This window comes from Sorex araneus, chromosome 2, assembly GCF_027595985.1.
Source record: "Sorex araneus isolate mSorAra2 chromosome 2, mSorAra2.pri, whole genome shotgun sequence".
Taxonomy (NCBI): Eukaryota; Metazoa; Chordata; class Mammalia; order Eulipotyphla; family Soricidae; genus Sorex; species Sorex araneus.
The window spans coordinates 131,171,486-131,183,781 of record NC_073303.1 but is presented as its reverse complement, the minus strand read 5'-3'; the positions used below and the strand labels follow the sequence as shown (position 1 = coordinate 131,183,781).

General features: G+C 45.6%; 1 protein-coding gene across 4 annotated transcripts in view; it reads left to right on the top strand.

Annotated features, from left to right (window-relative positions):
- Nucleotides 1-12,296, top strand: part of ARHGAP39 (Rho GTPase activating protein 39) — a 65,630-nt gene that overhangs the window by 20,584 nt on the left and 32,750 nt on the right. The gene's annotated exons all lie outside the window — the stretch shown is intronic.

Below are 12,296 nucleotides of genomic sequence, written 5' to 3'. Positions count from 1 at the left end.
CTTCTAAAAGGTAGACTTCAAGAAGAGAGAACGTGATTTTTTTTTTCTTTTTTGCGTCACACCCAGCGATGCTCAGGGGTCATTCCTGGCTCTGCACTTGAATTACCCCTGGCCATGCTCAGGGGATCATATGGGATGCTGGGAATCGAACCCGGGTCGGCCGCGTGCAAGGCAAAAGCCCTACCCGCTGTGTTATCGCTCCAGCCCTGAGAGAGCATGATTTTTTAAGGAGAAAATAAAGTTAGAGAGACGGGATAGAGAATGATAAGCATCTGAAAGTCTAATTGTGCATAGTCTTTACACTGTGTGGGCTCATGAAGGAGGCAAGCTCGGCTCCAAGGCAGAGCTGAGGTTCCCAGCAAGCGGAGGACACTGCTTCAGGGTAAAGGAGAGACAGGGAAATCCTGCAGACCAATCTGGGAAGTCTGTGGCTAGAGAATATTAAAACAACAAGAGGTGGAAGCAGCAACAACAAAAGAGAGAGAGTACAGCAGGTAAGGCACTTGTCTTCCTTGCACCCCAGCTAGGTTCCATCCCTGGCATTCATATCGTCGCCCAAGCACTGCCAGGAGTAATTCTTGAGTGCAGAGTAACCCCTGAACAGCACTGGTGTGACCCCAAAACTTAAAAACGAGACAAAACTGGGGCTGGAGAATAAACCTGTCAGAGTCCCCACATTCTGCAGGGAAATTGAGTACTGTTGGGAACTTGGTACTGACACAGGGAATGCCTGCAATTCCCCTTGTCCGCAGGAAAAATTATAATTATCCAACCCAGGCCGTTTGGTCATGTGACACCCTGTGTCTTTTTCATGTCCCCCTTACCCCTTGCCAACTCTCATCTCTACTTCACCAAAATCAGATGCTCTTGTAGAGGTCTGCAGTTAGTACGGTAGTATAGAAGCAAAAAGAGAAGGAACTTTAGGGTTTTTATTGGGAAACCAGATATGCAGAGAAATAGGGCAGGTTGCTCTCTTTCTTTCTTTAAATCTTCCTAAACTTGGATTCTTTATTTTTATTTATTTAGTTTTGCTTTTTGGGTCACACCCGACGATGCACAGGGGTTACTCCTGGCTCTGCACTCAGGAATCACTCCTGGCGGTGCTCAGGGGACCATATGGGACGCTGGGAATTGAACCCAGGTCGGCCGCGTGAAAGGCAAATGCCCTACCCGCTGTGCTGTCGCTCCAACCCCTTAAACTTGGATTGATTTTCTTTTTTCTCCACAACTAGGTTGGAATTCATTCACTTGTTTTCCCTATAAACTTCATTAATACTCTTTCCTTTCTCAAACAATTCTGAGACCTTGATATGCTGAGTCTGATACTCTTGGCCACTCCCCCAGCTGTAGCACCTGCTCAGAGCAGAGGGAGAACATCCCTGCTGGGGTGCCACTTCCTGTCAGTCCACCCCTGGACTTGGCCCACTCTGTGCTCCCCGAAGCTAGAGCAGATGCTGACAGGACCTCAAGATGCAGAGTGCACCAGCTCCTACTTCATAGGTTTTCTGAGTTTGTGTTGTTGCCCCTGAGTCTCCCTATTCCAGTAACTCATTGCTGGATTAAAGACTATTTTAAGTATCTTATCTCATAGTATCTCTCAGACAGCTGCTCCAATTCAGTGGTGTTCTACCATTTGACATCTGCGAATGTCTGCTGAGACCCCCACCCCTCTACGGAGGTGAAGCGCTCTCACCATAGACCTACAGCTGCACTGGGTGCCCTCTCCTTTGTGATCTAAGCCATGCTATGCACCCTCTGCTGTGTGAGCCTTGCTGTGCCCTCTCCTGTGTGAGCCGTGCTGTGTGCCCTCTCCTCACAGCCTGGAGGTCAGGATTCTTCCAGAGAGTAATTTTCACTCAAGCGGCTGTGCATAGGGCAGGGCACTCCTCATCTGAGGCCCAACACTGCCTTTGGCCTCTGACCTGCTGCTGGTGGGGTGGGGGGCCTGGGTTCCCCCCCACACCCCCTATTGGTGAGCCCAGGTGGGCCAGGCTTGTTTCTGTCCCTGAAGTTGACCAAGGAGCTCACAACTTCTGTGCAGTTTCTCTTGGCATAGGAAAGTAAGGGGCTTATGGCAAGCCCCTGAGCAGAGCAGGCAAGTCAGCAATGAGATGCTTGTTCTGACTTCGGCCACATGACCTCCTGGCACCGGGGTTATGCTGTCCCAGGGGGTGACTGTGTCTCCCTAAGACTCATTTCAAAAGTCACTGATGTGGCTCCAGACAGCAGCATCCTTTCTCTGTGTGTGGGACCTGGAACCCCCTTTCTCATATGCCCAAAAGAGACTTGCTGGCAGTTGGTTCATACTTTTGGCCATGGCAGCATGGAGGGGCTTGTAGGAACAGCTGCTGCAGGCGCGGATGCGGAAATGCCAGGCCGCCCGCTCACTGAGCAAGCAGGAGAATGGGGCATTGTATGCCAGTGTCCAGCCAAGCCTTTAGAACGTGAACTGAGATGCAGTCATTGTTCAGAACTTGGAAGACTGATTAAAAACAGCATTGAAAATGGAACTGAGGCTCTCTGAGTCAAGACTTGTTTATTCCACTCCTCTCCTGGAAACTTAGTAAAATGAACCAAAAGAGTGAAAAAATCAGAATAACAAGATAATCAACAATGAATTGAAGGAGGGTGAGGCTGGGAAGGCTTGGGCAGGGTTGGATTTTGTTTTAAGAAGAGGAATTTTTTGGGTCATGCTGGACTATGCTTGTTTCATGAAACAGTCTGGTGAGAAATCCTTATGCAGGCGGAGGCTCAGATTTTCTAAAGATCCAGACCTGAAGGGGAGTGGGTGGGTGAGAAGAGCTTTGTATGAGCTGTACCCTCTGCAGCTTCTGGGCACCACGGACTTCCAGGGCACTGTGCAGGAGAAGCTAGGCCTCCATGGGTGTCCTGCCCTGCGGTCACTTACTCATAGCCCTTCAGCAGGGCCTGCTGTTAACCATGAGGGAAGAAACTTGAGTCTGAGGTCAGACCTAGTCCACAGAGAGCTTGAAGGTGTGGCCAGCCAATGGGAGCCCTCAGGTCTTCCCAGAACCCTGTAATCCTAAGCAGTCCCACTGGGAATGTGCTGCACTATCTGTAGATTAAAAGAAGAAAATTTAATAGACATAAAGGAAAGGAAAGGAACTCAAGAGGACCATGATAACAGAACTGTGGCATGAACTGGAAAATAAGGAAAAGTTATCACTAGAAAAGTGCCTGTTAGCAACAGCAAATAGGATGGATTCAACTGAAAAAGAATTAAGCCTATGATGAAGTAAATAAGACAGGGAATCAAGAAAAGATCGGGATTAAACTTGTAGAGCCAAAATGAAAATGTGGGAATGCAAAATATGCTGTATCCCACCCTCCATAAACGGGATACAACAGAAGAAAACATTTTTTGAACAATGCAAACTCAAATGAGGAGTAGGACTTCCAGAGAAACACCAGCAGAAAAGAAGTGTGAGTGAGCCTTGAAACAGTGCACAGAGGCTCATGCTGTGTCACTGGGCTCCAGGAAAGGCTGAGAAGACAAAGCAGTTAACTGGAGGGACAGTGATGATAAGCATACATGTAGCTCAAACAAATTATCTAGAAGAAATCAGGAATAAAACTACACAAGGCGTATTTTAAATTGCTCAAAATGTCACTGTCACTGTCATCCCGTTGCTCATCAATTGTTCGAGCGGGCACCAATAACGTCTCTCATTAAGAGACTTATTGTTACTGTTTTTGGCCTATCCAATACGCACAGGTAGCTTGCCACGCTCTGCTGCTCAGGCTCGATACTCTCAGTAGCTTGCCGGGTTCTCCGAGAGGGGCGGAGGAATCAAACTCAGGTTGGCCGCGTGAAAGGCGAACACCCAACCACTGTGCTATCGCTCGATGAAAAGCCTTCAGAGCAGTCAGAAGAAAAGATGCTGAGCCCTGAAAGAGATATCAGGTCCTTTTCTTATGATCTCAGTCTCTTTCAAAGATCATTATTGGTTTAGGCCTAGTGGGTAAGGTGTTTATGTTGCGCGCAGATTCAATCCCTGGCACCCCGGGTGACCCCCTGAGCTCCACCAGGAGTGATCCCTGAGTTTAGAGGCAGAAGTAAGCTTTAAGCACAGCTGGGTGTGGCCCAAATAAATAAATCCAAATAAAAAATAATTGTTGGAGGAGGGGGAGATGAGCAGAGAGATAGCTCAAAGGACCAGAGCACGTGCTGGGCTCCCAAGTTCAATCCCTGGGACTGTACAGGAGTGTCCTCCTAAGACTCCATGGGGAGTAGTTCCCAGCACATTGTGTAACCCTGAAAAGGCTGGGGATGTGGTTTAAGTGGGGGCCCTGGGTTTAATCCTTTGACTATAAGGCCCCTGAGCACTGCTAGGTATGACTCTGCTAGTGGCCAAGCAGTTAGGGCATGGACCCCCTAACACCATTGGGTTGGCCCCCACAAATTTGCACACATTGGTGCCTGTGTATATCTCCAGAGTCATACATGGATGTTGCTTAATTAATGCAGTTGCAGGGCCAGCCTCAGCATGTTAAAAGAAAGCTATTAAAGGTAAGAATAAGGTTTTATGGTGGTTTGGGCCATCATAACACAGAAGGACAATCTGTGATGATAATTGCACACAACTGGGAGGAGGTGATGGTAGACTCAGGTGAACAGGAAAGAAAAAAATGAAGCAGTAAAACATTAAATTCAAAAGAAGACAGAAAAAGGAGAGAAGGAACAGATGGGAAAAATGAAAAACAAGTAGCAAGATGGTGGATTTCAACCCACCCATGCCAACAGTCACAAATCTGGAAGTTGTGAGATTGCATAAGAGCAAGCATACCTAACAACGTGCTGCACGGTAAGTCTGCTTGAAAAATTCTAACCTAACCTCTAACCTAGGATGGCAAAGGATAGCAGTTCTAACCCGAATAGAGGCCATTGTGACTGTAATGATATCAAACTTAATGATTTCAGAGCAAGAAATACACCAAGTAGAGACATTTCATGATATTCCTGAGAATACACTACAGGAGGAGAGAGACCATTCAGCACTCCGAGCACAGCTCTGTGTGCAGGAGAGACTCAGGCACAAGTGTGACCTGAACGCAGAGCAGGTAGTAGCTCCTGCACACTGCCAAGTGTGGTTCAAAACCATGAATTATACCTAATAGTATAACTGTAAACCCAAGAAGCAAAGTCTAATCAAGTACAGGTGTAGTTGAACTCTTAGTGGGACAGAATCTAGTTCAGCTTCATTAGCCAAGTGGATGCCTAATACCCATAGATAGCATCCTGGTGCATATGCACTAGCACCTGAAGAGACAAATTTTCTGTGCCATAAAATCCTTATTTTTTGTGGGGAGACACACCTGGCCCTGCTCAGAGATTACTCCTGGCAGTGTTTAGGGGGACCATATGCAGTGCCAGGATCAAACTGGAGTTGGAATTTTGCAAGACAGGTGCTTTAACCCCTCTATTTTTCTGACTATCTCTACCAAAAAAGTCTTTTTGTTGTTGTTTGTTTTTGTTAATTTTTTGTTTTGTTTTTGGGTCACACCTAGTGATGCTCAGAACTTGTTTCTGGCTCTGCACTCAGGAATTAGTCCTGTTGGGCTTGGGGGACTGTATGGGGTGCCAGAGATTGAACCCTGGTTGGCCTTGTGCTAGGCAAGCACCCTATCTCCAGCCCCGAGTGCCATGAAGTCTCACTAAGCTTCGACAGATAAGTCATACAAAATAGGTTTTCTGACAAAAAAAGTAAAAAAGGAACCAATACAAGTGTAAAAAACTAAGGCACGCAGAGGGGTGTGTGCACTTGCGGGCTCTCCTGGGCGGCTCTATCTCACCGCCCATGTTCGGTGCTCTGGAACCGCTGTGTGTGGACTGGATCGGGACGGCCGTTAGCCAAGGACAGGCGAAGGAAGAACGAGGACCAAGCTGGTTGCTGATTAGTTACCGTTTATTCAGTCTTCCATCTTTCTCATCTCCCGCACTCCCAGCTCTGGCCTCTCTCTGGATCAACTGCAGCCTCTCTCTCTTCTCTCTTCTCTCTTCCTACTTGTCTCTCCCACCTTCCCTCTAGGCTACACCCAGCCAGGTAGCAAAATCAACATAAGAAAGCCCTTCCTGACTCTTAAGGTTTTTTACCTTTCCTTAGTCCAAACGCTTATTAGCATCTTAATACTAGTTATTTTTGTATGGACATAGCAAGAGATACATTGAGGCTTGCAAGGCAGCTCTCCTGGCAACATCTTGCCACAGGCTCAGACTACAGCACTCAGGCCAGATTAATCACTCCTAACCCTAGCAGGGTCCAAATCTAGTTATCACTGTTTGGATCATGACAACATTTGTCCGTGATCAAGCTCTTAACTTATAGTTAAGCATTAGGCACTTTGGCCAGGCCCATCTCAATGCCAGAGTAGCACACAACTCACCGCTTGCTCTGGGTCCGTCTCGTCCCTCGTCAGGACCCTGCTTTTGGGAGTGCTAGGAAGTAAGGGCAGCTGAGGCTTAAGTTGAGAGAACAGATGCCCAGGAGGAAAATATCATGTAGAGTCAAATGACTCCCAGGTTACAAAAGCATAACATTTGCTAAGTCTTCCTGTGTCCATATAAAAAGGACATTGCTCTGAATAAACTATGCAAAGGACTCAAGGAGAAGAGAAAAACAATATTTGCAAGTCAACAGAACACTAAGAAAAAAGCTACAAATAAAGAGGAATGGGAGCACCATAATGGGAGTAACCCAATAAACCTAAACTACCTGAGGCTATGTTATCCTACATACAAGTATTTAGAAAAATCAGTGGGTTTTTTTATTGTTTGAATAGTGCAAACAGCAAAAGAGAGATCAAAGGGGAAATTTTTGGTTTTGGGTGCTGCTCTCAGTGGTGATCAGGGCTTACTCCTGGTTCCTGACTTTGTGCTCAGGGATTACTCCTGGTGCTGCTTGGGGAACCATGTGAGATGCTGGGGATTGAACCCAGGTGGGACGCAGGTTTGATGAAAATGGAAATTAACAGGCAGAAAAATGGTTAAGGTAAAAGCTGCCTTGTTTTATTTTTTAACAAGAGCAATAAAACTGACAGACTGATTAAGTGAAATAAGAAAGACACATTATCATGACCATCTAATCTTTGATAAGGGAGCAAGAGATGTGAAGTGGAGCAAGGAAAGCCTCTTTAACAAATGGTGCTGGCACAACTGGACAACCACATGCAAAAAAATGGGTTTAGACCTTGACCTGACACCATGCACAAAAGTCAGATCAAAATGGATTAAAGACCTCAACATTAGACCGCAAACCATAAGGTACATTGAAGACAAGGTCGGCGAAACCCTCCACGATATTGAAGATAAAGGTATCTTCAAAGGTGACACGGAACTAAGCAATCTAGTAAAAACAGAGATCAACAAATGGGACTACATTAAACTAAAAAGCTTCTGCACCGCAAGAGATACAGTGACCAGAATACAAAGACTATCCACAGAATGGGAAAGGATATTTACACAATACCCATCAGATAAGGGGTTGATATCAATGGTATATAAAGCACTGGTTGAACTCTACAAGAAGAAAACATCCAACCCCATCAAAAAATGGGGCGAAGAAATGAACAGAAACTTTACCAAGGAAGAAATACGAATGGCCAAAAGGCACATGAAAAAGTGCTCTGCATCACTAATCATCAGAGAGATGCAGATCAAAATAACTTTGAGATACCACCTCACACCACAGAGACTAGCACACATCCAAAAGAACAAAAGCAACCGCTGTTGGAGAGGATGTGGGGAGAAAGGGACCCTTCTTCACTGCTGGTGGGAATGCCGACTGGTTCAGCCCTTCTGGAAAACAATTTGGACGACTCTCAAAAAATTAGATATTGAATTCCCATTTGACCCAGCAATACCACTGCTGGGAATATATCCCAGAGAGGCAAAAAAGTACAATCGAAACAACATCTGCACATGTATGTTCATCGCAGCACTGTTTACAATAGCCAGAATCTGGAAAAAACCCGAATGCCCCAGAACGGATGACTGGTTGAGGAAACTTTGGTACATCTATACAATGGAATACTATGCAGCTGTTAGAAAAAAGGAGGTCAAGAATTTTGTAGTCAAGTGGATGGGCATGAAAAGTTTCATGCTGAGTGAAATGAGTCAGAAAGAGAGAGACAGACATAGAAAGATTGCACTCATCTATGGTATATAGAATAACAGAGTGGGAGACTAACACTCAAGAACTGTAGAAATAAGTACCAGGAGGTTGACTCCATGGCTTCGAGGCTGGCCTCACGTTCCGGGGAAAGGTCAACTCAGAGAAGCGATCACCAACTACATTGTAGTCGAAGGCCATGTGGGGGAAGGGAGTTGCGGGCTGAATGAGGGCTAGAGACTGAGCACAGCGGCCACTCAACACCTTTATTGCAAACCACAACAGCTAATTAGAGAGAGAAAACAGAAGGGAATGCCTTGCCACAGTGGCAGGGTGGGGTGGGGGGGAGATGGGATTGGGGAGGGTGGGAGGGACACTGGGTTTACGGGTGGTGGAGAATGGGCACTGGTGAAGGGATGGGTTCCAAACTTTGTATGAGGGAAGTATAAGCACAAAAGTGTATAAATCTGTAACTGTACCCTCACGGTGATTCTCTAATTAAAAATAAATAAATTTAAAAATAAAAAAAAAAAAGAAAAAAAAATAAAAAAGAAAAAAAATTAAAAAAAAAAAAAAAAGAAAGACACATTATCAATACCAGGGATAAGATAGATTCTTTTATCTTGAAAGCTAAGATAGGAGTACAGTTACAACTTGATGCCAGTACATTGGACAGCTTGTATGAAATGAATGGATTCTTTGAGAAGCGCAAGCAAGTTCTGGAGGAATTGTTTTTTGGGTCACATTTGATGGTGCTCAAGATGACCCTTGGCTGTGTTCAGGGGACTGACCATACATGGTGCTGAAGTCTGCGTGTAAGGGAAGCACCTTCCCTTCTGTACTATCTGTGCAGCCTACATAAGAAAAATTTTAGAATCTGTTTTCATTGAGAATGTGGCTCAGTAGTTGAAGCATGTTCCTCACAAGCGAGTGGTCTTCAATCTCTGACACTGAAAAAAAAAAAAAAAAGCATCCTCCAAGGGGACCAAGTAGGTCAGTAGCCATAGTGCTGCTTTGCAAACTCAGGGCACATGGTCAGTCCCTGGTGCACCCACGTGGCTCTGCTATGTGTGACAGCCCCAGCACCCCAAGAGTCTTCCAGGTGTGTGTGAGCACCTCTACCACAAGTGCAGCTCCTGTGAACACATGTGTGAGACCCCTCCACCACCACACCCCCAAAAAGACACTGTGGCAGTCAGACTACACTATCTCCCAGAAACTGTGCCCCTGCTAGCACTGGGTGCAGCCGGGAAGGGAAGTGGAGACAGCCGGATTTATGTATGTATGTATGTATTATTTCTTAGGTCATACCCAGTGGTGCTCAGGGCTTGCTCCTGACTCTGAACTCAGGAATTACTCCTGGTGGTGCTCTGGGGACCATATGGGATGCCAGGGATCAAACCTGGCTTGGCAACTTATAATGCAAACACCCTGCCTGATGTACTATCACAGCCCCCAAAGGGTCGAGGATGTTTTATGGCTCAGCCTCAGTGATAGAGCACACACCTCACATGCATAAGGCCCTGGGTTCAATTCCTAGCACTGAACAGTACAACACAAACCTGGTTAGAGACCAGGGTGGTAGTTCAAAGTCCTGGAGAGATAGTACAATGAGTAAGGCACTTGCCTTATAGGCAAATCAACCCAGGTTCAATCCCAGAGCGCTCTTTCAAGTCCTGCTAGGAGTGACCCCTGAGTGCAGAGCCAGGAGTAAATCCTGAACCCAGCCAGGTATTGCCCAGAAACAAAGAATAATAAGCCTGGAGCTCATGCTTTGCATGGGAGTGCCTTGTTCAGTCCTTGGCACTGTGTGATGGCCTCAACCATAATCAGATATGCCCCCCTCCAAAATAAAAGGAAGCACCAAGATTAATTTGACTAAATATGTGCGAGACATATATACAAAGAAATGCAAACACGGCAGGAAGTAAGTTCACCTAATTTCATGGTGAGAGATGGTCTGTTAATAAGTTGGAAAAGTCTGTTGTCAGTGTGAGATTTCATATTGATGGATTAATTCAACACAACTGCAATAAAAATCCCAGACATCTTTTTGTAGAAATTAAGCAGATTCTGAGATTTGCAGAGAAATGATGCAGAGACCTAGAATGAAACTACTTCAAAATGAAAGCAGAATTGGCAGTGCAGGGACACTGACCGAGCAGTTGGAAGGCTTTCTGAAGCATGTGGCTGTGGCTTCACTGAGGCCCAAACCAGGCTTTCCTCTTTGTTCCAAGTGAGCTTATGGGACAGGGACATGCAGGAGACATAGTTGTAGTGGTGCGGTAGTTTTTGTTTTTTGGGGTTTTTGTTTATTTGCTTTTGCTTTTTGGGTCACACCCGGCGATGCACAAGGGTTACTCCTGGCTTTGCACTCAGGAATTCCTCCTGGTGGTGCTCGGGACCATATGGGATGCTGGAAATCGAGCCGGGGTTGGCCACATACAAGGCAAACACCCTACCCGCTGTGCTATCGCTCCAGCCCCTTGTTTGTTTGTTTTTTAACTTCCTGGGTATGATAGAAACTTTACTGTGTTTCAGAATTTTCACTAACTCTACTATGCTTTTAACGTTTTTAAATTTGGAACCCAAACAAGAAGGTCACCTGTTTTCTCTTAGGCATGAAATTAGAAATTCTTGTTTCCCTTTAAACCTGGATTTCCTGGTAGTCTGAGCATCAAGTACATAATGTGTGGATTTTGGAGCACAGAAAAGAGAAGGCCAAGAGTGTTCCGGAGAAAAAACAGGCTCCAGGCAGGGTTTTCATCCTTCCTGTTGCCTTGACTACTTGCTGCCCTGGCTTGGGCACAGCTCTGCCCCGGTACAGGTTGCATGTGGACATGCCCTCGGGGACCCCCAGGCCTGCTCTTCATTGCTGTGGACTTCAGGGAAGCAGGTGTGCCTGGGGTATTGTGAGCATGCTGAACTCCCAAGAGCTCTTCTTCATCAGCACATGTGTAAACTTGGCAGATGAGGACAGCCCCTTGTTCCTTGGGATGGCACTCCACACAGTGCTTGTTGGATGTTATGGCAGAAGAGGTGGTTTAACCTGCTCTGTCTCAGCATGAGGGAAGCAGTCATATGGGTACACGCAGTGTGTCTGTCTCTGCAGCTCAGGGCAGCTTGTGCCTGGGGCTTAGTGCAGTTCTTGGTGTGCATACATGCCCCTCAATCTGGAGCTAGACAGGGCAGGCCTTGCCAGTTCCCCAGAGGTAAACTGTGCTTAGCATTTGCCTGAGGACTGAAGCAAAAAGTGAGCTCATTTGTATTTGCTTATTAACTGTGGCAATAATAATTTGTAATACAGAGTATGTGTTTAAACGATCCCTTTTCCTGCTAGATTGTGTTTTTCTTATTTCAAGGAATTCTGTATATCCTGGAAATAGTCCTTTGTCAGATTAGATAGTGCTTGTATATATACATATGTAACACACAAGTATGATACACACTTGCAGTAATACTTGCAATTTGCAGTGGGTACATATATACTGTGTGAGATCTATATGTGTAGCACATAGTGTACATAAGTGTACTACTCTGCAGCAGCACATACATCATGTCTAAGGGACATGTGGTGAGCATATGTAATGTGTGTGGTGCTTATGTAATCTGTATACATGTAACTCACACTTGTAATATGCATGCAGCGAATATAGCGCATACAGCATACATGTGTCATGTGTGATATGTATGTGCATTGTACTTAATCTGTACATTGCACATGTAGCAGGCATGTGTGGGCATACTTGCATAATTGTACATGTATAGAACATACGTGTAGTATACATGTGTGTTTGCTGTGATATTCTTCATAGCACAGATTCTGCACTCTAGACTTACCTTTTACTCCTAAAGTTGTCTTGATGAATGATGGCCCTTTATAATTACCCAATTTATTATTTTTCATTCTTCTCTTTTTTTTTTTACTGGTGTTCTGTCTGATTAGCTCTCTCTGCTGTAGGTCACACTGTATATTGCTTTTCTGTTGCTTATTGGGCCACACCTAGTAGTGTTGGGGACTGCTCTCAGCCCTGCTCGGTGTCTCCCAGCCGTTCTTGTGGAACCGTGTGGAGCTGGAGATTGAACCTAGCTCATGCTATGTCTCCAGCCCCACAGCAGGTCTTATAAAGATTTCCTTCTTCATTCTTCTAAGGCCTACTTGTTGTA